We start from the raw sequence: 25,542 nt of genomic DNA, 5'->3' as shown, positions 1-25,542 counted from the left end.
TTACGACCTTTGCAAGTCTGTAAGGAAATTGGAACAAGATGATAAGCACAGTCACAGTTTCACTTAGAAACTACATTTCTTAACAGCCAATTTGCTGGTCCCAATTGTGGTTGCTAAATGAGGATGACCTGTATTCTATAACTTCAAAAGAAAAGTCAGACTCATTTTTTCTCATAACTACCTGCCAAGCTTTCAGTGCAGTAGGACTTAAGTTGATGATCTGCAGTTATCAAGAGAATCTAAGGAAAGATAATCCTAAAATCCCACTCCCTTCTTTTGTTTCTTACAGGCATTTGAGATGTATCTTTCTGCCCAGGACATTCAAACAAGTGGGATAATAAACTTATTATATTTATTTTCATGCATTCATTGATTGATTCATTGTCAAAACAATATACCTGTGTCTCGCATACATCTGTTTTATCTTCATGACATCCTCCAGAAGTAAGGTGGCTGAGATACAATAATTGGTTCAAGGTCAGTCAAAATTGCAACCTTTGTCCTTCCAGTCTTATTCTCTTAGCAAATTAGTGCTAGAGTTTCCATACCATGTTATAACATATTTTATTTGATTAAATCACAGTATCCTGGTTCATACCTATGCCATAGTTTAATCATGGTATATAATTTATAATGAATGAATATTCATCATGCTAAGCTAAGATCCAAGCTACACTGTTTACTGTAAACCCAGCTGTGAACACTTGTTACCAGAAAATGGTGCAAAAAAGCTATTAATGACAAGAGACAGAATTTATTTGGCTTTTTAAAAAAATCCTTCATTCTCTGAAACAGGCTTCTTCTGCAAGAAGGTGTCAGGACCAAAGGTTGCATATGACATTTTTGTACGTACATGTCATGAGTCTTCCATTGCAGCCCCAAATCTCCCATCTGGCAGATACTAACATTCAGCCCTGCAGATGCCCTTGTCGAGAGAGTTTGCAACTTGAAGTGGACCAGGAAGTGACCTTCTGAAAACAGATTATATCTTGCACTTGAGGTAGAAAAAGCCACATTTCTCTATCTCTGAAAATAAAAATACAGTGAAAAGAAGACATTTGCTGATCCAGATACCCTAAATCATCTATTTGCAATTGCTGCTTCCCTAAATTCAATGAGAAGCATAGGTCTCTGCAATTATTCACAATTTATGAACCTGGCCAATTCTATATTAGATTTTTCTGTCGTTGAAATCTTGCCTTGCCGTCCAGAATCACTTTATTGTGAAAGGGGCGACACATAAATTTAATAAATGATAATAATCTTAAGCAGCAAAATAAACATTTAGTTAAAGTTGTGATTATTAATTCTTTCACTAAGCATTTATATTCTCAGAATACACAAAAATATATGAGGCTGTATTGAAAAGATTAGGTGAAAATTACATGGACATGTTCATGTTGGGACTAGGGATCAAGCTTTTTGTGAGAGAGTCTTTATCTTAATTTCCTCAAACAAATTAACCTTAAAGCAGGTCTAAATTCTAAGGAAATATTTACCTGCACACACATAGGTTAAAAGAAATTGAAAAGCACAGAAGCGGTACTGCAGTTAGACAATTTAAATAATCCAAGGGAAGCAGGTGGCCATGAAGATGATTTGGGTATAAGCAATATACTGTGGCAAAAAAAAGTTTAAAATGCATTTTAAAAGTAAAATAACAAAATGAACCTAACATTCTCTAAAGATCAGCACTAGGCTTGTTTGCTATTTCCTTCGTCACCTGCCAGTGTCTGAAAGGTTCTCAGAGGCTCCTGTATGATATAATTCCACCATCTTTGCATCTCTAAACCCCTGAATATAAGGGCAGCTTTAAGCCATCAAAAGGTTGCCCAGTGCTGGCTTAGGTTACTGCATTATCTCATTTATTATGTAATCAATCACAACACTTAGTCTCATCAAAGCTTGTAGGGCAAGGGGATAACAGAAAGGGGAAGGGAGTTTAGTCTAACACAAGGGTGTCAAACTGTGGCCTATGGGCCCACACAGGCCATGTCCATCCCAGCTCCGCAAAGGCAAAAATGTCTAGATACATCATGATATGTCACATGACGTGGTCAAGTTTGATACCCATGGTCTAATGGATATATTTCCAAAATTTACTGGGCTTGATGAAAAGGTGATGGTAGGATTTAGAAAAGCTCTTTGTAAAGGTAGTCAAGTAGTTTTGAGGAAAACCAGTGTTTTCTAGTGATACCTTTGAAGGAATTAGGACTACAATAATCAAAGTTTAGTTCTGTCTTAGGCATGAAAGCTCACTGGCTACTTTTGGGCTAGTCACTCTCAGCCCAACTATCTCAGAATTAGATTCTAGCCTGCTTGCAAGCTACTTCTAGATTTTAGGAAAAGGCAGAATATCCATTTAACAAATACAAAAAAATAAAGACCTTAGCCAAAAATCAGCTTGGAAAAATATAATTGTAATATTGCTGCTTCTTATCCCAAATGTTCTTCAATTTGGCTTGTGTGGCAGTTTCAACAGATTAAAAAAAACATGATTTTTATGTCCAACATTTGAAAGAGAAAAATAAATTTCCATAGAAACTCTTCTGTGCCCTGAGAGTAAAATCTGGAGAGCAAGTCTGGGGAGACAGTAAGGCGGTCCAGCATGAAGTAAAATTTGCTTGTGGCATTTGGCGAGGCTGATGGATCGTCAGCTATGTGGTTTCACCTGTTGTTCTGGCTCACAGAGCGCATATGCAGGAGCAGCAGGGCCGTGACAGCTCTGAGGAAGCAGCAGCAGCTGCAGAATAGCTGAGAATTGGAGGGATGGATGTCTCCTCATCTCACTGTCCCTCTACTCTGGCACAAAGCCTACATTACAAGGCTGTGCTGTGGAGCCATTAGCCTCAGTCTGCTAATATCTGAAAGGACTGATACATGAAGGTGAAGAAGTATCTGCTCTATAAAACTCCCTAATAGGATAACCCCATCAATTACTGAACTGCTATTACTGAATTGCTATGATAAATTTATATATATATATAATAAAATGAACACCAAGGTATTAATTAAAACTATAAAAGTTTAATTTAAAAACGCCAAGCTTTCGCCGTCACCTGCCGGCATCATCAGGGCTGAGCCGCCAGGGTGTAAGAGAGTCATTTTATAGGCAGATCGAGGTCTGCACTCGGCTCCTCGATCTTGTCACTGGACCCAATTGGTTAGATTGTGCTCCGGTGGTTCGTTTCTTTCTGTCCTTCCTAGCTGCATGTGTATCTTCATCTACCTTTATGAACCTGGCTTCTTTTCTTTGGATTCTAAGGTAGGTGATGTAAAATCCTCGTCTCTCCGATTGTCTCTATCCCTCAATCCATTCCCCCTTTCGAGTTCGAGTGGTAATTTACATTTGTCCTTTTCTTTTCCCCAATCACGTTTCACCCAGTCACTTTCTCTATGAGTATCTTTCCTTTCGTCCTTAACGCCCCTCCCTCGTACCCAACTGTCGTCAAGATGGTCATGCACAGTGTTCCAGACTGGGTGGGGTGGCTCGATAGGTTGTTTTTCTGTGGGGGTGGTCTCATGGTTGTAATTATCTTTGATTACTACACCCTTCCCCTCCTTTTTATCCTCTGCGCTCTTGTCGCGTATGCTATAGTCCGAGGTCTTGGTCTGGGGGTGGAGTTACGATCTTCCTGAGCACCGTAACGCTCCTTCCTTACTCTCCTCTTCGTTCCGACACCTCTCGCTCCTGCGTGTGTATGACGGGAGTCTTTGGAGTCCATGGGTGTTGCCGGTACGAGGCGCAGCAGGCTGATCTCATTAGCTCCGCCCTCTCGCGCACCTCTCCGTCTGGACCCGTTCTTCTCCTTACTTTCCGGAGCGTCCGCTAGCTTGCTGTTATGCACGGCGCAGTCCCACGCTCCATATGTTTTGGAATCGGCTGACGATGCGGAGTGGGGGGATCGCTTCTTCCCCCTTGAATCGGTCATCTTGTTTCTTTCTGAGCGCCGGTGAGGTGTCAGGTTTGACAAACTCTCCCCATCTTTATCTATCGTGTCTCCTTGCACACCAACTGGGATATCTCCGGTGTTCATGATGCAGGGATTCTGGGCTTTAATTTCTATCGCTCTCTTAGCTTTTTGCAAGCGTTTTAACATTGCGGGGGTAGTGGGAATTCTCGATCGTTGCCCCTCCTTTCCTGGATTGCATCGAGCTGACTATATATGCAGGTCTTGGTGTATTCGGGTCTTTTCCCATGTAAGATTGAGAGTATCTTGGCGACGTTTCGACAAGGTCCCACTTGTCATATTCAGGCTGGTGTCTTCGGCTTCGTGCTTGTGCGAGCAAAGTGTGATCGGAGCTGCCATCTACGAAAACACACACACACACATATGTAGGTCTTTGGTTATTCGGGTTTTCTCCCATGTCAATGCTGGCTGTGGAATTCTGGGAGTTGAAGTCCACATGCCTTAAAATTGTCAAGGTGTTGAGAAACACTGCTTTAAGGCTTTCCAAACGTCTAATGGTCTCCTTCATTAATCATTCTGCACAAGCTCAGGCAAAAACATTGATCTAGAGGATTTTCTGGGACTTTTCAGGCTAGAAAATCTTTCTTCTCCACTGTCCAGGATATTATCAGAAGCAGATTCAAACTAACAAACTGAAAACTCCTTTCTGAGAACACAGGCAGAAATAGATCAGTTTAGCAACCTCTAAAGCAATTCTAAAGGCTTCTCTGTCTTACAGCTCTCAGCTCACAATACCTGTTGCCTTTCTAATTGACATATATATAAGGTTGTAGGGCTATGCACATTTTCTGATGAGTTATCCCAATTAAATAACTGCCAAATAAACATGTATGAAGTTATACTAATCTATTTGTGATAACTGAAAATCTATTTAAAAAAATGATGTTTGAGGCTTTGTTATTACTAAAGTGTCGCATATCAAGTTGAAAACCTACCAGCAAAGTAATATTTTATTTGATGAATAACAGTACATTTTTGTACATTTTTCTATGCCAATCCCAATAAATTGTCTACAAACTAATATATGTTTGGGCACGTAGATAAAAATACGTAGTTCAGTAATATTTTACCAACATGATGCTACAAGACATTTTTAAAAAAGAAAAAGGAAGAATACCTCCCATCGTGCAGATAGTACTGATCATTTTCAACTATGAGATTTTTTTTTGCAGATTATTTAAAGACATTGTCCATTTTATTGTTATCTTCTTCAGAATCACAATAGCAAGGACATAAATGTCTATGGAACAACTGGTGTTAGAATAAACTTTTGCACCTTTTCTTATAACTTGAGATTTTATTCTTAAACACTTAACTGAAAGGTGGTGTACTTGAACATATTATATAGTTTGAATTGTGGAAGGCTTAATTTTCAGATATTTTAATTTCCTTCCCTCTGAAGATTTCCAACCCACCCTTTTTTTCTAGTCTGAAAATCATTGTAAAAGGATTTCTACATAGTGTCTTACTTTGAAATTCATCTGAAATACAAAAGGAGAAGAACTGCAAAAATTTGGGTAAAAAAACAATTGTACAATGAATAACAGAGCAAAAGGGACATTTCTGGTCTTGGACAAAGGACTTGGTTATGGCCCAAACTTTGTAGAGGGACTGAAGCGCGGAGAAGGCACCTGATGGTATGTATGGCTAGGGCTTCAGGATAGCAAACTAAGTATCTTGTTCAGTTTATTTATTATATGAGAATAACCATATTGTATTCATCACAATAGATTCTTCTTTAGGTCTTGGTTTATCCATCTTACTTTTATTTGTTGACTCTCTTTTTTGTCATGTGGTCTCAATATTGGACTGTAATAATAGACATAGACCACTAAGTCCCTTACCCCTGTCCCCACTACCACTCATCCTATGTACAAGTCAGGGGCTTGACTCAGCAGAAGGCAGATTCCTGTGTTCCTACATAAAGCCTTCTTTATACAGTGCCAAATTGTTACCCCCTTCCCCTCCACCTCTTGATCTTCCCTCTGCTGCTTTCACAAATCTCTGGATTGGCCTGCTAGTTTAGAAGGAAGTGAAGGGCGGCAGCACCTTGAAGGATAATAGTGAAATCTGAGACAGAGAGCTTTTGTCACAAGGCTGTTGGAGAGATGAATTCCCCTGCAGCCTCTCAGATTTCAGCTATGTGGAGAGACATATTATGAGCTCCCATCAATGGTGACAAAGGTATAAGGATGTGTGCATCAGTGTTCAATGCAATATACATGTTTTCTGTACTAACAGTGAGAATCTTTGTTTCACCTTTAAAATATTAGGAAGTTTCTTTTCAGATATAAAATAAGATGGCAACTGCTGTAATAGTAAAACATTCTCTACATATTTTTGTTTTATACTACTTATTTTAATTTTGTAAATGTTAAAAATGTGAATCATTTATATAAATATTTATAGCAAGGGCCACATTTCATGAATAATCTGTTGAAGATCACATGGCAGGATTAAAGCAAGCAAACAGAGGATAGAGATAGCCCAAACAGGTTGGAGTTGACTATTAACTGTCTAATACTCCATTTTTTTCTCTTCCAAGCAGCTGACTACAAAGGAATGGGTGGCTGTGCTAAAGGCACATCCAGATTCCATCCAAAGAACTTTGAATAAGGCTGAATCTACATGGAATTAGCCTAAGACTGAAGGCTGCTCACCATAGTATAGAACAATAAAGTTGTATACATAAGCTTGTATTTAGATTTAGCTTTATTTTAATCCCATTGACATTAATGGCACCTATTTTGCTCATACACTGCTGCTTTGTAGATACCCTCACATTTATGCTTGTTAAAATAATGATACTAACTTAAGGCAATTTAAAGTCATCTAATTGTCACAGGCTTCTAGATGTCAATCAAGTGCTGAGGGCATGAGAAGGGCCTATTAATAATGGAAGCACTAACTAAATGTATAATGCAGGCTTTTCAGTTCATTACATGGAGTTTGTATACTTCTGGGAATCACTTTAATGAAGAGATGTTTTGTTATGAACAAAATACTATTGAAAGATTAGACAGATACTTTGCAATGACCTGGCATTAATGTCTTATGATAACATACATCAAATTTCTTAGGATAATTGAAAACAACTGTGTGAACACACACACACACAGAAAGCAACCTTGTGATTATTAGAGCAAATTGTCAGAAACTTCTTTCTAAGTTAAAAAAAAGTAATTGCTATTTATTTATTTATTACAATTGTCTAAGATGAGGAAGGACCATCCAAACCCATGGATCACATGTAGTCTCCATTATACTTCTTCCAGAATTACTCTAGATCAGGCATGTCAAACTGCCAGCCTGCGGGCCAGATGAGTCATGCCGAAACCACACCCACCCCATTGCCGGCAATGGAAAAAAAGTCACAATATGTTGCGACACGTTACAAGAAGTTGCGAGTTTGACACCCCTGACCTAGATATTCTACTAAAATGCACAGGGACTGCTGAAACCTAAAAAAGCGTTGTACTTATTTATGGCAAAAAACTAAATAAAATCTATTGAGACTTCAGATGGCTTTAGCAGAAGCAAAGTTGCCCTTTTAACTTGCAATGACATTATAAAGATGATACTACTCTTCAAAGAAGAACAAGAACTGCCTAACTAGAAAATATTCCCTTTTCCTATTCCAGATACTTAAAGATTATTACCATCCAAAATTCTCTTCCTTTCCAGCTTATTTCCACAATAATCATTTGGGAAATAATAAGGTGAGAGGTGGTGATAAATTCAAAGCCAGCCTCTGAGCTTTCTGGTTAACTGGAGATTTAAATTTTCCCTGACCTAATCCAGCATTAATCACTATACCATTTGAATGGTTTTCTTGCAATTGAAATGATCAAAATATTTTTCTCTTGTTTCCCTCTTATTTAACACCCCCAAATTGACCTCTATAGACATATGGAGACATTAGCACTCACAATGCTAATGGAGGCAAAATCTAATTTATTCAATCACACAATCTCTGGATTTTATCTGAGGACAGTGTAACTTTCCAGAGCAGCATAATGCAAACATAAATGAAAATAAAAACTGCATATGCATATCACCATTACAGTGATAATGGTGCTGCTTAGGGCAGATATGCCACATGTAACATTATGTCTCATTTGAAGTCCTGAAAACTATTCTTTTCCATGTACCAAATAGTATAAATGTGGCAATCTATTGGCAATTAACTGCTTCACAGAGGTTCCCTAATCAGGGAACTATATTTGGTCATATCTCTAGCCATTAAGAAAACATAGTTGCCCACTGTCAGAAACATGCAGCTTGTTTCCTCATTATGTCTGAACAGGCTTCTGAATCTGGAATGTGGAAAGTGCAATTTTGAAATATCAATATGTTTAACTTCAATTATATAGCTTATATAGCTTGTTAATTACAGTAGGAGAACCTTTTGTACTAAGAGCTTTGGGAAATCTAATCTTCATATTTCTGCCAGACTAAATCACTCATTTTAGCAAGGTAAATCAATGGGAGGAAAAACTTCTATAAGTACCATTGTCTGATGCATAAGATTTCAATGGTACCAGGAAGTGAATGAAGAAAAAAGGGTAGCCAAAGGATTAGGTTGGATATTAGTTGAAGATTTATTTATTTACCAAAACTATAATTAGGAAATGAACCTCTCTTACAATGGTAAAACTACAAATAAGAAAATGCTTCAAGGCATGGAAGTCTGCTTTAAAAAAAAAAAAGCAAGGGTGGATTAGAAGAATCAATAGCTATTTTCAACCTAATTTCCCACACTCTGAATTGGGGATTACCCATTAATTAGTTTGCACCAGTTCCTTTTGAATAGCTATCATTCAAATGTTGATTGAATGACATTTAACTAAAGTGCAAAGATTTGGAAAATAAGTGAAGGCCTATACTTGTGTGTAATTTTGTGAAGCAGCCAAGAGTCCAAATGAAAAGGAGTTCAAAATGTCTCTCCAATAGTTTACAAGGGAATAAGCCAAGATAAATATTTATTTCTTGATGTTATGGGAGCTTCAGCTAAATCAGGACACCATTAGGTTGCAAGATGGATAAAAGGAGCTGCAGATTATAAACCAATATTTACATGTGTAGTTTTCTTTAACCTGTAAACTGCAAATGTATTGAGACTACAGCTCTCAAAATTCTCACTGTGCTCCGTTCCATTTAAGAAATAAAATCTCAACCTATTTGGACACTGCTATATGTACAGCAGTTCCAGGCATCTAAATTCTCGATCTTGCTCTGCAATTTTTATTTGATAAAATAGAGAAGCCTATAATACATGGCTAGACATTTATTAACTAAAATTTATTTATTTGTTTGTTTTAAACTTGTATGTTTACTGGAGGAATTATATTTTTGTCCTAATACTGTGAATTCCATTCCAAATGTGACCCTAATACCAACCCTCCAAATTGCACATTTCAATGTACAGAGTATAAAAGTGAAATGGTACAAAGTAAAACAAAAGATTGTCTAGTTTGAACTATAGTAAACAATCCAACTATACTAGCACCAATTTGCCATTAAAATCTATTTTCATTACAAACTAAAGTATTCTGATTTTTTTTCTCAGAAAATAGAAAATTGGTCAATAGTTAAGTTGTCCCTTTATTATATAATATTGCTGGTTCAATAAGGGTGTATTCTGCATTGTACATTGTGTAAAGGTTTATTGCATTTTTTAAAAAAAAAATAGCAGGAAAATAAAAGCAGAGCCAATGCATTCCTTGCCTAATCTGAGTCTTTCTTGTTCCTTCTTAATCTTATTATGGATCAATGATCTAGAAATTGGTTCTTTATTCTTAGTACCTTTATTAAGAAACTAAGATACTGAAATGACTTTTATAAGGCTTTTATATTACTGTAATGAATTGTCATTAACTGTGACAGGTTCAGTCATTAGCAAACAGCTTCCAGATATTGGAAAACCATGTGACCATTATGCTATCTATATCTCTCCTCTCTTTCTCTCAGCATTACAATTTTTTTTCTACAGCAAAATACAGTAAAATGTTTGAATGAACTCCAGAAACATTTTATTTTACCTGTCTTTCTCTTCTTTTGTATGACAGATAAAATTCCATCTCTTTTGGAAAGACGTTCTATCACAAAAATCAATGCCTTTGATTTGGATGTTCAAAGCCAGCTTCTCTAAGTGCCCTCCAAATGTACCAGACTACAACTTCCAGAATATTAAGAACTGTAAACCCAACATCTGGAGGGGGAAGAAATCTGCTGAAGGGAGTATTCATTCACATGTGGTTTCCCACCCCATATTTTCTAATCCTTCAACTGATCTGGATTCCTGTTGCATAGCTGCACTGTCATGTGCCCAGGCTTCATCAATTTGATTAAGACTTTACATCATGTTATTTCATCACTCACTTATGTCTGGTGAATAATTTCTTCAGGAAAGTTTTACTTCCAGATGTACAAGTAACCATCCATCCCCATCAGTACAAAGGAAACATTTGTCCCTTGCCTGTCTTTTTTGCATCATTCACAGAAAACAATTAAAATTCCTTTCTTTCTTCTGTTAATTATTTTAAAATTAATTTGGCAAAGGTCTGTAAAATTTTAAGTGATTCAAATGTGTAATAATTTTCATTTAAGCCAATTTTAACCAATTTTTTTCTCATACTCGTTTCTCTGAATTTATCGAAGATGCTTTTTCTTTCTGTGTATTTCTTAAAAACAGTTTCTTGGTTCTGCGTGGAAAACTGGTGAGAAAAAAATCATAAATGATATGTATGCTTTCCTGAAAAATGAAAGTCAAATCACAATTTAACATTTATTGACTATTGTGATTTAGAATTATATATCACTGTATACCTGAAGGCACAAAAAAGAGGCAATGGATGGAAACTAATCAAGGAGAAATTTCTTGACAGAACATTTAATCAGTGGAAAGGCTTGCCATCATAAGTTGTGGTTGCTCCATCACTTTTAAGAAGAGATTGGACAACCACTTGTCTTAAATGACATAGAGTCTACTGTTTGAGCAGGGAGTTGGACTAGAACAGGGCTTTTCACTGATTGTCCAACTTTTAGGGTATGACAATATTCAAGTATCACAGTCGCCTAGCAAGGTATCAAAAACTTGATGACCAAAAAAAAAAAGGAAAAAAGTGATAAAGTATAGATAGTCCTCGACTTATAACAGTTTGCTTAGTGACTGTTCGAAGTTACAATGGCATTGAAAAAAGTGACTTATGGCCATTTTTCACACTTATGACTGTTGCAGCATTCCCAGGGTCATGTGATTTACATTTGGATGCTTGGCAATTAATTCATACTTATGATGGTCACAGTGTCCCAGGGTCAGGTGATCACCTTTTGCAACTTTTTGACAAGTGAAGTCAATGGTGGGGGGCATGGCCAGCTCGTCACTCAGGTCACAGGGCACCTGTGGGGGGTGTGGGCAGGGCTGTGGGGGGTTCCAGGGTCTCTGGTGGAGGGGGGTGGAGCTGGGGTAGGAGCTAGGGCATGGTCCACCAGAGGAGCCTCACCCTCCCTCTTGGACTATGCAGGGGACTCCCAGAGAGTGGCATGAGCTACCTGGAGCTTTGGGCAACGGAGGGCAAGCACCCAGCCCGACCCTCGAGCTCCTGGGGCACCCAACCCAGTCCAGCCCCTATTCTCTGAGGGGCTGCCTGGCTGTGCTTACCTCCTCTTCAAGGCTGCTGATGTGTCCATTTTCTTTCACCAGGTTGCTCATGGTGGCTGCAGGAGAGCAAAGTATTTGGATCAGAGGGAGGCCCATCCCTCCCCATGCGAAGAGACCCAGCTCAGGATAGGTCAGGAGAAGAAGGCAAGGGGATGGCGAAAGGGCAGCAGGGCTGCTGGTGGCAAAATGCTAATGCAGGATTTCCTTCAGATCTTGCCTCCCTCTCATTCCAATTTCCCTTGTTCCTTCCTTCCTTCCTTCCTTCCTTTCTTCCTTCCTTCCTTCCTTCTTTTCTTCCTTCCTTCCTTCCTCCCTTCATCCCTACCCTCCCTCTTATCCTGTCTCTCTGCTTCTCATTCCAATCTCCTTCCTTCCTTCCTTCCTTCCCTCCCTCCCTCGCTCCTTCATTCCCTCTCATTGTCCCATCCTGGGCGCTCTCTCCCTGTGCGGAGAGGCTGACCAGGCAAGGCAAAGCTGGCGAGAAGCCAAATCTGCTTGGATGTGTGCAGAAGAGGAAGAGAGCACATGGTGCCTGGCATCCTGGGTGAGAGGGAAGCACTCAGAATACGGGGCAAAACAGGCATCTGGGATGCCATGTGCTCACTACCTCCTCTGCACGCACCCCAGCAGGTTCAGCTTCTCGCCAGCTTCACCTTGCCTGGCCCAGCCTCTCTGCACAATAAAAAGAATGCACCACTACCTCCCAAATCTGAGCAGGCTGGGGTCTGGTCGGCATAGCACAGGTAACATGGACTCTCATGTCACTTGCAGCGTCCCCTCCCCAGAGTCATGGTTATGTGAAGTGGGCGAGGGCCATTTGCTAGTCTCCTTCAGGGGATTCTGCTTTTCTTCATTTCTCCCAGAGGAATGAACGACCCTTCCCCAGCTGCGTTTCTTGCCTGTTTATTGCTGCCACCTATGTGCACACCCAGCATGAAGTTGTAGGTTGGTTGCCGGCCAGCATTTTTTTTATCGTCTCCTCTCTCGCCCCTCCTCCTCCTTCTTTTCTCTTTGGTGCAACTTCACCTGACTCCTCTTCCCAAGGCTGCATCTTTTTTCTCTCTCCCTCTCCCACCCAAACTGCCTCGTTTTATATCCCTTCCTGGCTCCATCCTCCACGTCCTTTCTCTTCCAAGTGTGCTGGGAGTGGTGATCCTGGGGCCTTTGCCTCACCCCAGCCGCCCTGCAGCTCCTGAGGACTCTCTCACAGCAAGTCCTGCCCTGCACTGCTTTGGCTCATTACCTCCCCCGCTACAGTTGGCTAGGCTGGGCATGGCCGCATACCACCTGCCAGGTGCCAATGTATCAGCAGTGGTACATGCAGGGCTTTTTTTCTCATAGAACGCCCAGAACGGAGTTCCGGCATCTTTTTTGAATGGAACTTGTAGGGTAGGCCATATGGGTTGTTTGACATGTGTGAGTTCCGGCACCTTTTTTTTTTTTTTACAAAAAAAGTACTGCAAAAGAGTATGATTGAATTTACAGCCCAGTCCTATCTTTAACACTTAGATTCTTTTTCTAAGAAGATAGCAGCTTCTTTTCTATCAAGAGAGTCATTTCTTCAGGTTTTCTATATTTTCAGTGGAGCCAAAACAAGCAGTGGTGTAGCCAGAGAGAAAAGTGGATGTGGACATACTTTATATCTCTCATAGCCACACTTCTTATGTGACCAATCTGTTGTTTGTTTCTTTGTTTGTTTTCTTAATTCATCTCTTTCATTCTCCCCAATGGCAGGCTTTAAAGGAGGGCCAAATTAACAAAGGTCTGAGGTATCCTTTTATGACATTAGGCAGAAGGCTGTTCAGCTGCTATGATCTCACCAGGGCTGTCCACAAGGTGTTGTTTAAAAAGTCAACATGACAGCTGGGTCATAATTCTGCCCATTTTTTATGTATGTCATATATTTCTTTGTATATGTAATCTATGGATTTTTCAAGAAAAGATAGGTCGAATCTGGCCTTGGGCCCTAGCTTCTGCATACTGTGGGACTTATTTATTATTGCGTACCAATGAACAGCTTACAGTAATTTCAATGGAGCATACATCATTTTATATTCATTTTACAAAACAGGAAGCAGGAAGGAAAAGAAAAACATGTTTCTATACAGCACTCACAAAAATAATCGTTCTTACAGATTTTCATTTTACATCTACTGTATTCCACCCTTGGTTTACCTTTTTGGCAATTGTTACCAAAGGGGTAGTTTAGAACATCTGCAGACAATTTTTTTTAGGCACTAGTGATTTATAAAATTTTATTTCAAAGACATTGCCTACAAGATCTTGAGCTCTGTGGGACCACATGAATTTCCCCACAAAAATCCTTGGTTTCTTTCCAGAGTTTCTTTCATGAGTTCTCTTGTCTCAGGGATAAAGTGGTTTTGCTTCAGTTCTATCATTAGCCCAAACAATTCCTTTACAGTTTTATCATCTTCCATTACATTTTTAAAAATAGTTTTGAATTTAATTTTGAATTGCATTTGTGCTGTATTTGAGATTCAGCTTGTACATATACAGGCATATGACAACCTTTTGTTTATAATGTGAGCTAAGCTGAGCAAAGTGAGGGGATACCTGATAATACAGAACTAAGCTGTTCAAATTTCCTTGGCTTTGATTCAGATATTAGTGACCATCCAAATCTATTGTCAAATGAAATATGTATAAGGCACATTATTTTTTCAGGATAATATCTTATTTTTCTTGTGTAATTATTACACAAATCCAGCTGTGTTCAATGGATCACACTTCCATTTCCCATGAGTAGAATATCATATAACATCCCAGGGACATGATTTGCAGAGACAGTACTGTAAATCCTTCAGTATCTCTGAGTGTTCATAGAATTAAAACACAAAATAAGGTATGTGGAAGAGTAGGCCATTTTGGAAACCAGTATAATCAATTTCTAACAATATGTGAAAAGATTGTAATTAACAGTTAAAATTAATTTTTGTTATCTATTTAGACTGAATAGCCTGATGGTATACAGGCATTTTTAAAAGAAAAATATCAAGTATCCTTAACTAGGGCATCAACTACCTGGCCTTTGCAGGATTTAGAATATCTGTCATCTCCCAAACTTAAACTAAAATTTTAAAAATTATAAACTTTTGAAGAATCATAAGAATAGCTCAGACCTCTTAAAATTCACACATCTCATGAAGATAAGAAAGCCAAACTCTGATAAGACATTTCAGAAGATTCTGACAATCTTGCATGAAACCTTATGACCTGCATCATTTATCATAAATAGTTTAAGAAATGTTCTAGAGGAGGTGCAGTGATCTAGCTATTAAGATGCTGGGCTTGTTGACCAGAAGGTAGGCAGTTCAAGACCCAAGCTCCCCTTGACAGGGTGAGCTCCCGTTCTTGCCCCAGCCTTGCCAGTCTAACAATTTGAAAGCATGATAATGCAAGTAGATAAATAGATACCACTTTGGTGGGAAGATAACAGCATTCCATGCACTTCAATGTATAGTCATGTCAGCCACATGACCATGGTAGAGTCTTCGGACAACGCTGGCTCCCTCGGCTATGAAACAGAGATGACACCATTTCCTAGCCGAGAGTCGAACATACTGGACAGGGAAAATCTTTACCTTTTTTTTTTAACCTTCATATCATAGAGGCCTCCTTCTTGCAACATGTTGAGATTTTATTTCATCATGTGTTAGCTCATTAGCAATAATAATTGGTAGTCTATGAAAATAGTTTACACCTATCTCAGGTCAGGAATAAGACGAAGAATATTTGAAGAGGTGGGGAAAACATCTTAAGTGCTCTTTATGCCCTTTAATGCTAAAAGATTAATCTATGTTAACAGCAGATGTTATAAAAATAAAAACACTATTATTAAGTCATTTAATATATCCTGGAAACTCTAACGTGTGCCCAATAAATTGGCATTCACAAATTATCCAAAACCCAAAGAAATGTAACTTCATCTCTGTGTTGTTGCTTCTGTGTAACACAGCATATTAATACATTGCTTGTTGTGCAACAACTATGATGAATGTGCAGAGATCCATAGAATTATATTTATGAAAAAGTATAAAACAGCAACAAAAATTAAATATTACTTATTGATATGTTAGTGGAGAAAGAAAAGAGGAAATCCAAGTTTAAGTGTTCTAAAAGGATAGGATTTAAAACGGGAGCTCAGAAATAAACTGAATGGTTTGGAACAAACTGCTGTTTTCAAAATTCATATAATTGATTGTGGTAAAAGATCTGTAATAAAGACTAACAAAGGATCAAGAACTTCAGCCAGTCTGAATATAGATCATGTCTTGATGAAATATATGTTTTGCTGAGAATTGTTAGGAAGCATATTGTATTGTGGGCCTCCAGTGAATCAAATCATAACGGCAACCTCTCTGTGAAGTAACAATTACTTAATGCATGTCTAAATGTAAAGCTATAGCAACAGTCACCTGCCAGAGCTTTTGGAATCTGAACAAAATTGAGTCCTGAGAATGATAATATATTATGCTGCCACATTGTTAAAGTTAGAGAATCTCAGTCAGTTCAATACCCTGAGGTTATCCAAATAAGTGTCAATGAAGATTTGCAAATTAAAATAAGATAAACTTGTAATAGACAAAATATGATTGATGATGGTTTTACTTTAGTTCAGTGCTTTTTAAAGTGATTCAATTCTCCCCTTTCTCAGTTCCAAATACAGCCATTATGCCCACAAAAAAACCCAGACTCTGTTGTTTTACACAAACATCTTGGCCGCAGCAGTCCCAAACTGGAACCTTGACTCACAAACAAGCAATTACAAATTGTTCTATTATCCCCAGGATAAGCCCAAATTACCCCCTTGGTTCCTTGGAGATATAATTACCCCCAGTCTTTACTGGGATAGTTTAGACTTTGAAAACAAATCCGCCCCCTTAAAAAAAAAATCCCTATCAAATCCGTCTCCTTCCTTCAGACACATATATATACCTACCATTCTGGATCAGAATCATGGCCTTGTGCAGGAATACAAGGAAAGCAAGTGACATAGGCGTGTCAGTGCATCCAGTCAGCACAACCGGATGCCTCTGATTTTTTGCATCATTTTGCCCTTTACTACAGCTCTTATCTAGATCAAGGTCAACCAAATGGATCATCTCTAGTGCTGTTGCCCATCTTAAGCAGGAGAACTTAAAGAAAGATGTTGTGAAGATTCTTATGGGTAATAGAAATATATGTCAGGAGGTAGTCCTTCTGATAATCTGGCTCTAAATAGTTTAAGATTATAAAGATAAGTTTTACCCCACTCTTTTCTTGCATGGCTAGCTTTCTATCTACAAGGGAGAGATTTTTGAAGACAAAAATTTTCTTACCTTCCTTATTTCTTTCCATTCTTCTCTGTTATGCCTGCTTATCATTTTGATGCCCACCAAAATCCCTTTTTATTGTTTCCATTTCAGCACAAACTGTTACTTCCACAGATGGTGTGTGATAAACTGAAGAGTGTCAATTAAAACTAACTCAGAGAAACAGTGAATTCTTTGAGGGGGGGTGCCACTGAGAAGAAAAACAGCATGACATAAGATTGGCAGATGCCTCAACTACCAACAGCAACACACAATTTTGTATGGTTTTGTCATGCATCAAACTAAAGGTTCTGTGGTTAAACAATCACAGAGGATGTAAAAAGGACAAGATTTTTTAGGTAGTTATTAAATAAAAGGTAGAATTTTAAAGTCATTTAAAAGTCCTGTGTAGCACTCAAGTGTTAGTTTCCCTATGTAGTACAATGAATTTTCATATGATACCAAGATGAACTAATGAAAAGACTTTATATTTTGCTTTAATATTTTGTTTTCTATTGAAATTTAATAAAGTATATTTTAAAAAGAAAGACATAAGAAACTCATCTCTCTGAGTGAAGAAAGACATTATCATACTGGAAAAAAGCATTAAAGCAACCTTTTTTTCTAAGCCATATGCTGACAGCTGCAAGAACAAATTTAGCACAACATTGGAAATGAGAAATCTTGCTGACAATATCAGACTGGGAGACCAAAACTGGAGAGTCTGCAGCAATGGTAAATTTATCAGTATATATCCCTAGCAGGTGTTTAACCAAATTTAAACAGGGATGACTCCCTAAAATATAGTACACATTACACAGCAAGGCAGATATAGACCTTGGAATATGATTTCTAGTGAAAAGTTATGAAACCAGTTAAATATAACAAATGAAAGTGCTTAAAGAAAAACTAGCAATGATCCTTAATGTTCTTAATGTAAAGTATAAATATCTAGAATAGTTAGCAGTTGGAACTATAAACAGAAATGAAAGAGAGAATATGTCATTAGAAGGTTTTCACACAATACTTTTTATACATACTTAGTGGTTCTTTGTCTTCTGTCCTATTTTTTTCTTTTTCTGTTTGATTATCTTATTTTTTTTTTTCTGGATTGCTGTAATGGCTTCAGTTCTACACATACAGTTAATCATATATAAATAGACCAAATGGAATACTTCTATCTCTACAGGCCTGCATAACATATTATATTATACTATAGTATATACTTTACAGTACAATATAGAGAAGGCCTCCAAAGTTATATGCAATTTGATTATGTCATCCAAGGAAGAATAGTTGAATCATGTAAGTTTTGGGGCTTATTCTCTGGTTTGTCTGTTTCCTTAGAAGAGTTGTGTAATTTGCATAAATAGGCATTGATATGGATACCCATCTTGTAATCTTGTGATTACATCATAAGAGTCCAAAGTTAGTACAACAACACCAAGTTCCAAAGTGAGGAAGTGGATTATATGGTTGATATTAAGTAAATACCAGTTGGGTCCAGTGCCTGGAGAAACAATTATATCCAGACAATCAGTTCCCACCAATTCAACTGATCTAGTCAAATTCATGAAATATATTCATTATCTCCGGTCCTTATACATTTTCTTTGTACTTCAAGAACAATCACATCCTATACTCTGCCTTGATTGTTGAAGGAGTAAGAGCCTGAGTCTTCTGAATCCTAGTATAAATTAACTCATGTTTTGCACTCCTCCTCTATGGGGGGAAAAAATCAAAGCCATCCAGATAAGCATCCAAAGTAGCTGTTGGCTGAAGCCATCCCTAATCAACTAATTCACTGAACTCAATGATTGTAATTACAGAGAAAATCATTTGCACATATACCTGGAAATAAAGCTTGTCTAAATAAGCACTCACATTACTAAAAAACAGTAACAGATAATTCTGAAATGTCTTTTTGTTGGTTATTCTATATGATCCTTTAACTGTCAGTCCAGGAATATCTGTATGTACCAATACCTTTGTTTTTGTTCCCATCCCAGTGGTTGTTTATGTTCCTTCTTAAACCAAAGAAATGGCACCAGAATATTGCTAACTTTTCAGCAGCAGCATGATTTTAGGCTGAACCATCTAAACTGTCACTCTTCCTTAGGACAATACAACCCTTGGCAAGGAAATGAAGTGGTTCCCATAACAAGTCTCTTGTGTTTCCTGTATTTATAATAAAGTGTCACATGTTACCTGAGGGTTTCTGAGTTCTTTGTGAAAGAGAATGGGGACCAAAGTAAAAGAGATTACTATTCTCTTCCTCCTCTGCACCTCTGTTTGGAAGGGTTGGGGCTGGTAACTACTACATTAATATAGGCTACTTTTCAAGCCCCAGAAAGGCTGAAGGAGTGGTGCAATATTAAACCCCAGACATCTTTCCACTTGTCTGCATTTTCTGTGACAGCAGCAGTGTCTAATGGTGTGAAGTTCTGGCAGTTAAAATACTTTGATATGTACTTTCCCAGGCTTCAAAAGAACAGAGAGACAATGAACTCATGACTTGAGGGCGAGCAGAGTCAGCCAAGAGCTGGAGAATTTATCTTTTTTCTTTTTCTTTCAGTGTCTCTGGCAGGAGTTGAAATATTTTGGGAGGTGAAAGAGATATACAAGAAAGAAAGAGACTTGTTAGTGGTTTCTGAGGCTGCAGGTTTGATGCCTCCGGCAGTTTTCCAGTCTGCACAGGTTTGCTCTTACTGCCACAGGTAAATCAGGGGACAGCTCTTCATCAGAGTTGGAAGACTTATAAACTATAAAAGGTATGGAAAGAAGCAGGTAATTAAACAGATCCTTTAAAGCTCCCTGGATTTCTTGAAGTCTTCAGTCAATAGCTGGAGAATGCTATTCTTAGAAGGATATAGAATCTTGGCAAATGTTTATATGTATGGCAGGTACTGCACATCTTATTGATTTTTATCAATTCATGTTTTGCTTTCCCAAATAATTACCTATGATTTTCCAAAGCAGTTTTCATAATGTTGTTTACCCCACAAGGAATTATCAAGATACGTATGTATGTATATATGTTTTTCCAAGTCTTGGGATATTGGTGATTGTCAAAAACGTAGTTGGAGTTTTGTGGGGAGGGTGGAATTGAGTAAATATAAATTCCATTCACATAATTTCCATTGGAATTAAGCTTAGTTTATCCAGAGGAGACTTTCTTTTCAAGTTAAAATCCTTACCTTTATGACTTGTTTAAACTAAGTTTACAAACTTAAAAGTCTATTTTTCTCTGCATTAAGCCCAAGATGCCAAATGACATAAGTGCTGTGGGGATGATCAGAAGACAGAATGTCATTGTCACCTTAATGACAAATAAAGCAGCCAAACTCACTTTGGGCAATTAAAAGAGAGGGTAATTTTCATATTTTAAGGAAATGGGAATAGAATTATTATAGATGGTCATTATGTGCTTTTTTTGTTTTCTGAAATATGAAGCTTGTAGCACTTGCTTCAGTTGTCTTGATTTTTGAAAAAAAAAATTGCACTGTAGTACTATTTCAAATGGTGTTTCTAGCATAACTTCTGGTTGTGTTGAGACAATGATCCTGGGAATTTCCCATCAGCTTCAGCAAGTTTAGTTGGGAACATCTAGCATACCTGGAAGATAGCCAGGTGGGAAGAAAAAACTAGATGACAGTGTTTTCAAGCCTATGAATCTGTTATATAAGAAAATGATGCAGATCAATTCTTCTTCCTGTTCCATGTATAGAACATTTGCATTCTCTTCCTCACAACTAACTCTGTGAGCCATGTTAGACTAGATTTATGCTTGCTCCAAAGTTATCTAGTTAGAAGACACTTGTTTCAAGTTAGCTTCCTTTAGTGTCAGTTTTGGATATTTCTTGTAACCCCAAAAGTCATAAAACAAGAAGAGAATATGCAATATAGCAACAATGATTTGCCTAGAGGATTCTAATAGGTCAAAGGCAGTGTGATGGGGGAGTACATGACCTTTTGCTCAAGTTAAAGATACAAAAGGTACCTATCCTATAAAACTCCTAAATTCTGGAGAGAGTACTGATTATAACCTATTTATTCCAGGTTTGCCATTCTGTCTGCACACTGGACAATAAAGTGCTTGAAACAAGAATTGGTGTTGCTTCTTAGTCCTTACTCACTCCAGTGTAACCCTAATATGGTTATTCCTGCAACAGAATGCTAAATCTGGACAAGTAATTACCAGTAGTGTATTGATAAACTGGATGGAGTTTAAAAAAAGTACAACAAAAATAAACACATTAACAGTGAAATTGATTTAGGAGGGTTGATTAAAAGCTAAGAGGATATAATTTACTTTAATATAGTAACAAAGCATTAAAGCCTGCAATGCTAATTTTACTTTCTCCTGAGTAGGTTCTTGAAAATATATTTCTTTTAAATTAATATCATCATCATCATCATCATCATTTATCCAATGCAGGAAGAAGGCCCATTCAGCATGTTTCCATCCAATATGGTCCTGAGCTTTCTTTTGCCAATTGAGCCTGCAAAACAAGATTGATTCATCTTGTTTAGGTCTCTTTTGTGGACGTTTTTTATCAAATGGGATCCATTCTGTGACTGCCTTGGTCCACCTGCCCTCAGTTTTTCTTCTGTGTGACCACTGCATTTCCCATTTCTTTTACCCTCTTGATGATATTGTACACTTTAATCCATGGGCAGGTCTTTCTATCTTGTCTTGTAATGCCGAGCATGTCTCTCTCTCTATGCACCATTCTTAGCTTTTGTATTGATTGTGAGGTTACTGTCTATATTTCACCGGCATATGTTGGAGCAGGTAGCACACACTGATCAAAAACTTTTCTCTTTGGGTATAGGGACAGGTTGTTCTTGAAAATTATACTTAGCTTGCCAAATGCCTGCCAACCACATTTTACAGACCTTATATATATTATATAATTAATATATTAAAGCCAAGTTGCATGTATGCTTTTAAAGGAAAAGAAATAAGAAAAGAAATGGCATTTTATTACATCTACTTTGTAATGACTTTAAAAATGGGATATGGAACTAAAACCTTACATGGGTGAATAAAATTAAATACTTTTTTACTGTGTTTTGCACTATAAGTTGGTGATGATAATGATTATAATATTGAACATAGAAATATGTGGAGAAAAAAAACAACAAAATAATTTCCTGCCCTGATAAGTTTACAGCCTAATTTTATTCCATTTATACAAGTGTAAGGAAAAGCCAGGCATAAGAATATTGTCTGATCACATTATCCTATCAAAGGAAATATACCTACATGCATACAAATGCAACATTAATATTTCTTCACTGCAATCATATTTAAGTGTGAGACTTGTTACTTTTGTTTTATTTTTTAGTGCCTGCAACTCAGTCTTCGTTCCTGGCAACTCCCTGAACAGGTCTCAGAATTTTCTTGGCCAGAATTTGCCTCCTTCCTAGGGCTGAGAAAGAGGAACTGGACCAAGGTCACCCAGCTAGCTTCAAGCCTAAAACGGGACTAGAACGCCTGATTTCCCAGTTACAATCCCTTAATCATGAAACTCAAAACAGCTTTGACCAACCAAGTCTTACAATGAATAAAGATGATTGCCTCCTGTGCTGCCAAACCACTGCTGTACAAAGAGTAGATGGACATTATTTGACCTAGTAAAATGAACATTATTTGACCCTAAATTGTGAATAGAAAGAATAATAGGTTTTTGGAAGAAAAACTGGATCTCTGAGCAACAGAAATTGTTCTCAGCTGCTACATCAGTGCTGAAATAACAGTCTTTACTAAAAGGGATATAATGCTACCATTCATAAATAAGGTATTCTCCACCTTAAAAGTTAAACCACTGAAAAGATCATAAAAATCTGCATGGAAGTAATATTCCAGGGAATAATAGAAATAGGGTGAAATTTATGGGGATGTGAATCTGGGAGAGTTTCTTTTTTTCTCCTTGACAACAGCAGCTCCTAAAATGCCACAATTACAAGGAGAGAGGAGCAAGGAGAGATTTCGGTTGTTGATGAAATCCCTCTTTTGTACTATAGTAACAACAATGCAAAAATGCAAACAGAGACTGGACAACAAGAAACATCATTTGAAAATGGCTTTGAAAATAACTACTTTAAAAGATCTGCTGCAGCCTTTCTCTCTGATCACTTGTTTTTCTGGGCTGCCAGACTTGTTTCCATGGCTCATTGTCAAGGTTAGCCTATTCTGGGCTTATTGTCAAGGTTAGCCTCTTCTCGGAAATATGTATTATGTTTCACTTATACTAAATAAACAAAAAGTCTATTGCATATAGAATATATTACAATATAGATAAATTTGTTCTTTGGGCACCAAACACACTGTCCTTATGTAAGTAAAGACAAGATACATACAAACAGCATAAGGGAATATTTCGAAGGGTTGAAAAATTATGGGGGATGGTAGGCAGAATGAAGAAGGGAAGAAAAAGCTGAAGAAATATAGATGGACTAATGACCAAGTCCGTGATAGAGGCTAATGACATCTACATTAAAAGTGAGACAAAAAACACAAGGAACAATAAGGATAAAATTTATAGATTTCATAAAAGTCAAACATTTCTTTAAAAAGTAATCAAAGCAAATCAGGTGTAAGAAAAGACCAACAGAATACATTTGAGCTGCTATTTCATTTTCTCTTTTTTCCTCCAAGTAAATTTTATAAGTAGCAGGAAAGTAAGATATAAACCAGTAGAACAGCATTCCTCCCAGTGTTCTGACAACAGAGTTTGTTGAATGATAAAACTCATGGGTTAGTTATTCATATCAAAATCAGAATACCCATCATACCCATTAAATATCACACACACACACACACACACACACACACAAACTTACTTTTGTCTATATAGGGAAGGAAAGCTAAAGCTTAAAACAGAATCTGAGGCTGCAGAGCAAAATCTCCAAGTAGTCTTTGAATTTGATACTTGACTTAAATAAATTTGAATATTCAATTCAAAAATTTAATTTGAAGAACTGATTCAATTGATTTTCTTGTTCAAATTAAGTCACTGCTTGCTTTTTAAAAAAAGTTTGTGTTGTCTCTCCCCCTTGGAGAGGATAAATGTGAACATGCCACATTTTTTTAATACAGGGTACAAGTGCTTCTATGATGGTGATTGTGACTGAACTGGGGCCACACATATTCGCAAGAACAAGAATAGGTGGCTCAGTGCCAATCTCTTACGTCAGAAATTCTTAAACTTTCTTAATTTACAGTTCTCTTAGTATCTCAGTAATTTTTTCATGGCACTCCTAAAAGTTTCGAAACTATGCATAGTAAAACAGTATCCAATAATGTTGCTGTTTGATAACCATACTCCTATGTACAGGAGTGAGTCTTAAAAATTCAGACTGCCATTTCCCAACTTTTAATGATCTTAAAAGTCTGGTTTGAATTGGAAGAAACCATTTTAGTCATTTAAATAACCCAAATAAGAGACTACCCATTTCCATGCCATTTTTTCATTGTGGAATTGTTATCTTCTTAAGAAATTTATTCTAATATTTAGCTAAATTCTATATTTTAGTGACTTAAAACCATTAGGTTTAATAATGGTTTCAAAATCTTAGCTCTGATCCATATGATGCCCTCCTAGTATAAAAAGTGTTACTCTAGTCTCATGTGTTTATTTTCCTTCCTTCCTTCCTTCCTTCCTTCCTTCCTTCCTTCCTTCCTTCCTTCCTTCCTTCCTTCAATTTTATATTTACAGTATATTCTTAACTATCTTCAACTTCCATCTCAATATCTGTTGCAGTTAGTCCTATTTTTGGTTTCTTGAAATGAAGTATTCCAAATGGGATACAGTATACCAAATATTGAACAGGACGGAAATTGATAGACATAAGTGATTTATTGATTTAGATTCCATCTTTCCACAGTAGTCAAATTCTTCCTTCTTTTGGCTGGGAGGTTGCCTTGAAAGAAAGTCCAAAATCACAAGTCCAAAATCACCCAGTCATTTTTATGGTGAAGTGAGGACCATCTCTATTCCTAAGTCAAACACTTAACTATTACACTAAATCCACAGAGCTAATACATTTCTTGTTGATTTCAAAATAAATACAATACAATACAAAGCATCACTGGGCCATATAATAAATTGGAGAGGCCATAAAACAGGGAGAGGGGGTTGTTATATAAAGAAACATATTAACAGAAGTGGCTGCAATCTGCATATTAATAAGGAACTTCACCTCACAAAGATAAAACAATTTTTCTTAGTGAGGCATGTGCTCCCCATCAATAAAGTTTTGAGATTGGCTTGATCAGATTTGATCAGCCTCTTCACTTCAACAAAAGGACATGCAAACTATCCCCTTTTGTTAATTTGCCAAAGGTAAGGTAGTTGCTTCAACAGAGTGGCTTCTTTACCTTGATTATATTCTCCATTATTCTCTTTCCAAACAATCCAGTAAAAACAGCTTTCACTCAACATTTGAAAGGAAATTTGTATTACAAAGCAATTATGGCTGTCCCTCCAGTTGTCCTTGAACCACTCTCAGTATCCCTATCTCAAGTGCTGTTGCACTGCCCAATGTTAATGTACAAGAGGCTGGCCAGTCAAGTTGATTTGGAGGATAG

General features: G+C 37.3%; 2 long non-coding RNA genes across 2 annotated transcripts; one reads left to right on the top strand and one right to left on the bottom strand.

Annotated features, from left to right (window-relative positions):
- Positions 1-868: 868 nt before the first annotated feature.
- Positions 869-17,245, bottom strand: LOC120308849. Its single transcript, XR_005556938.1, has 3 exons — positions 16,974-17,245; positions 11,635-11,690; positions 869-1,026 (listed from the first exon to the last, which is right to left on the bottom strand). It is a non-coding gene; the product is annotated as an uncharacterized LOC120308849 (long non-coding RNA).
- A 1,938-nt stretch (positions 17,246-19,183) lies between these two features.
- Positions 19,184-23,919, top strand: LOC120308848. Its single transcript, XR_005556937.1, has 2 exons — positions 19,184-19,717; positions 22,298-23,919. It is a non-coding gene; the product is annotated as an uncharacterized LOC120308848 (long non-coding RNA).
- The last annotated feature ends 1,623 nt before the right edge of the window (positions 23,920-25,542 follow it).

This window comes from Crotalus tigris, unplaced genomic scaffold (genome assembly GCF_016545835.1).
Source record: "Crotalus tigris isolate CLP2741 ecotype Arizona unplaced genomic scaffold, ASM1654583v1 scf7180000017952.28453644438:3035480, whole genome shotgun sequence".
Taxonomy (NCBI): Eukaryota; Metazoa; Chordata; class Lepidosauria; order Squamata; family Viperidae; genus Crotalus; species Crotalus tigris.
The sequence above is the reverse complement of the archived record's forward strand: the minus strand, read 5'-3'. Positions and strand labels throughout refer to the sequence as shown.